We start from the raw sequence: 4,666 nt of genomic DNA, 5'->3' as shown, positions 1-4,666 counted from the left end.
ATCAATTATAATTCACAAATTAGACTATGTCTATTTGTGAAATTTTCACTAAGTAAGGGCGAAATTGTAAAGAAAGAGTTTATAGGGGCATATTTGTTAATTATGATACTTTGTATGGTGCAATTAATAAATATGATAAATGACAATATTATTTAATAATTATTTATAGTTATTAAATAGTTAGAATTGGCATTTAAATGATTGAATTAGGAAATTGGCATTTTTGAGAAAATCAGATACAAAAGTGGTAAAATTGCAAAATTGCAAAAATAAGGCCCAGTCCACCTAGCCTAGGGCCGGCCACTTATGTCATCTTTTTTTAAATGATTTTTTTTATTATTTTAATGCCATATAATTCAAATCAAGCCCTAGAGGAATGCTATAAATAGATAGTGAAGGCTTCAGGAAAATTACACTTTCTGAATCAGAAAAACCTGAGCCTCCACTCTCTTCTCTAGCCGCCACTCTCTCTCTCTTTTCTTCCTCAATATTTCGAACCTCTCTTAGTGATTAGAGTAGTGCCCACACACATCAAGTGATACCTCAATCATAGTGAGGAAGATCGTGAAGAAAGATCATCAGCAAAGGAGATTCAGCATCAAAGATTCAGAGAAAGAGATCCAGGTTCAGATATTGATAATGCTCTGCTACAGAAAGGAATCAAGGGCTAGATATCTGAACGGAAGGAGTCATATTATTCCGCTGCACCCAATGTAAGGTTTCCTAAACTTTATATGTGTTTATTTCATCGTTTTAGAAAGTTCTTATTTAGGATGTTAATAAACATACTTGTGAGTAGATCTAAGATCCTGGTAAAATAATTTCCAACAACTGGCCTCAGAGCCATGGTAATTGATTTACTTACATGTAATTTGGACTTTAAAACGATTGTTTGTATGTTCTTTGGATGGTATCATGTTGTATTGAGTGTTATTTGATGATTGATTGATGATTGTGAAATTTTCGTGAAAAATAATTGTTATTTCGGTTCTGGCATTATTTTTATTGGATAGTATGGAAAAAATTAAGCAATTTAGCCTTTTACAGAACTCAATTTGGATTTTATTTGAATTAGTTATGATTTTTTGAAGATTTGACAAAATCGGGGCTGTGCTGATAATTTCCTGCGATCGCAGAACTGTCCGTACAGTTTCGAATTTTTTTCAATTTTCTTCAATTTTTCATACTTTTTCATGGAATTAACTTCCAATTTTTTGTATGGTTTTGTATATATACTATTACTATTCCTAATTCAATTCTAATTATCATTTTGAATTAATTTAAATTTTTTTAATTTAATTCAAGATATTAGTGTAATTTGAATTTGAATAGAATTAGTATTTATCTTTTTGCTTAAAAATCTATCTTATTTTTAAATTTGATTATATTTTTTTTTAATTTAAGGTCAGATATTTTAAGATATTTATAATATCTTTTAAAGATATTTATAATATCTTTTAAGATATTTTAAAAATATCTTATCTTTTAAGATTTTTTTTAATTAAATCTTTTTAGATATTTTGACCATATTTAAATTTAAAATAAGATATTTATAATCATGTAATTTTAAATAGATATAAGATATTTTGCTAATTTTTTTTTAAATTTTGTTATTTTATTTATTTAAATTATATTTAAAAATTTGAAAAAGATATTTATTTATCTTTTCTAATTTTTTATTTAATTTTTATTTATAAAATAACATTTAAAATTTAAAAGTAGTTAGCAAATTTTTGAAATGATATTTAGGTTGGTTGAAACCTAATTTTTCAAAAATTGTAGGTTTAATTTTAATTTTTTTTTTTTAAATTTCGAATTTTTTTTAATTTTTTAAAAATTTTCGAAATTTTTTTTAATTTTTTTTTATTTATTTAATTAATTAATTTCGAAATTAAATATTTATTTAAAATTAAATAAATCCTACATCCAACTATCCAGCTAACCCTGTTGCAGGAGTATGTGTTTTAGCTTGTTTGTAAGTTTTTTAAAACCTATTATTACTTGATTGCAAATAGCCATGGTTACTTTTTGCCAGATCTAATGATCTGATGGCTCCCTTGGTCAAGATAATAATTTGTAACAGGTACATTTACAATCTTCTTTCATCTGTGTATGACCTAGCAACATGATAGGACCCATCCAAAGTGTGCCTGTGTGAGCCTATGTGTTTAATTTTATTATAGATGCATATAGGTTAATGTTGCTAAATAAAATGTCATAGTCATTGATAGATTTTATTTAGGCCCATTTAGTTTTGGGCTTATTCAATTAATAACAGTTGTTCTTATTAAGGTTAAATTCCTCTCTTTTGGGCCTTGTGTGAGAGTTGGGAGCCATAGAAGTGGGTACGACATACTGAACCCAGCACCCCCTCACACAAACCACCCCAATTGTGAAGGCCCATTTGCCTGATTTGAATGACTGTACTAGGTTAATTAAACTAGTTTAACCTAATAAAATTGATTAGCAACATAATTAATTTCATTTATTTTTGAAATTAATTTAAGAAAATTATAGTTTAAAGAATTTTTTATTCTAAGCTAAACTATATGTATTTTCTTGTATTTAATTAAATATAGAATTATAACCATCTAGATTCTTTCTGGAACTTAATTTAAATTTTTCATTAAATATTCTTATTTAAGTTGATATTTAGTTATCTACAACTAACCAACTTAAATCTGAATATCTTTTGAATTTCAAATTTCAAAATTAAGTTGAGGAATTTTAGGCATTGGTTATTAAGATTCTTTAGATATTTTTTAAGTTAATATCTTTTCAAATATTAACTTAAAATGGAATATTTTTCAAATTAAGTGGTTACAACTTAATTTTTGATATTTAATTAAATTTAAATTTGAAAATATTTAAGTTCTAGATTTTTCTATTACAACTTAAATTAGATATTTTTTCAAATTTTGTGGAAAAGATACTTAGTCAAATAAGATATTTTCTAGATAGTTATTTCTAGACTACTTATTATTTCTAATATTAAATAGGAAAATATTATAAATTGTGAAATTAATTATTTATATAATTAATTTTGGTACAATTTATTTTAAGAATATTTTTCCTAGTATTAAACTAGAGATTAATAATTAAGCCTTCTCTACACTTAATTATTTATTTCTTGAATTTAATACATTTAATTAATTTGAAAATTAAATATCTAAGTTGATTTTATCATCATACTTAAATATTTCTTTTTCATGACATTTAATTAAATAGAAAATTATTTTTAGTTGAAATTTAATTTTTCAACTAAATTTAAATAATTTTCAAAATATATTTTTTTCTTTATTTTATTAATCAATTTTCGAAATTGCATTTCTTAAATGCTAGAATTTCGAATTTTATCTTGAAAAATAGATTAAGTTGTAAATTAATTATTTTAATTAATTCTTGGATCAACTTAAATCAATGATTTTTTTCATTTATTGATTAATTTAAAATAAATTGAATTAAAGTATATTATTAGAAATTGAATTAATTAGTCAAAGGAAAATCTAGATAGGTGATATTTTTGCTTGAAGTATTTTTTTAGTGTATTTAATTAAATAGAAAATTAATATTTAAGTTGATTTTCATCATCATACTTAAATATTTGAAATTTTTCTTATATATTTAATTAAATAGGAAAATTATATTTTTTGTTGTAAATTAATTTTATTAATTAATTTTGGGCCAACATTAAATTAGAATAATTTTTCCAGGATTTATTTTTTATTTTAATATGCATTTTTCGAAAATTGTATTCTTATATACTTTAATTTTTCGAAATGCAATATATATTAATAGAAAATTAAATTTGAGTTGTAAATTAATTTAAATTAATTTTGTAACAACTTAAATATTTTTTCTAAATATTTATTGGAAATTATTACTAAGATGGAAATAATTCATATTATTTTCATATCCATCTAAGTAAAATTTATAAATATTAAATTAAAATTTATATTTAGAATTTTTCATTCTAAATTGGAAATTTTAATTAAATAAATATATATTTAAAATAAATAGAATAAATAAAGAGAATAAAAGAAAATACAACTCTTTTCAAATAATGAGCTTTATTATAGAGGCATTCGATCTCCATTGTGGGTTTTACACCGCGTTTGTTTTAGTGAGTAATCCTCCCTAATGGAGGAACGTTCATTAGCAATTTCGCACCGATTTAACCTCGCATGATAAGTAGTTTGTAAGTGTTTTGTATGGTATGGATCACCCTAATGGTGGCGACCATACTTGACTTGCAAATTATGAAACAATGGTGGAAGCTCATAAGATAGAATTGCCTTGACTCTCGCCTAAACGGGACAACGCTGAATTCCAATCTTGATCGAATAAAAGGTTGCTAGAATGTTTAACATTTTAGACGAGTCCGACAACTCTATTCAATGAATGGTAGCTTTGACTCTCGCCTAAACGGGACAACGATATCGGTTTGTTGAAAACCTTGGAAATTATTTAGGATTGTAAGTTTTAGTATTTTCACTTGTCATTCCTACTTGCTATATGCTTATAATTTCTGAATTGTGTATGAATTTATATTGAACCATGTTATTTTCTGTTATTAAGTTGTAGTTTAATTTCGAATCTTCATTGTTGGTCTAACTTGGCTTGTTTATCTAATGAGATAAATCCCTAGTGGATTTTCACCATTAGA

The sequence above is a fragment of the Cannabis sativa genome, chromosome 1, assembly GCF_029168945.1.
Source record: "Cannabis sativa cultivar Pink pepper isolate KNU-18-1 chromosome 1, ASM2916894v1, whole genome shotgun sequence".
In the NCBI taxonomy this organism is placed as follows: domain Eukaryota; kingdom Viridiplantae; phylum Streptophyta; class Magnoliopsida; order Rosales; family Cannabaceae; genus Cannabis; species Cannabis sativa.
Note: the sequence above shows the minus strand (reverse complement) of the source record.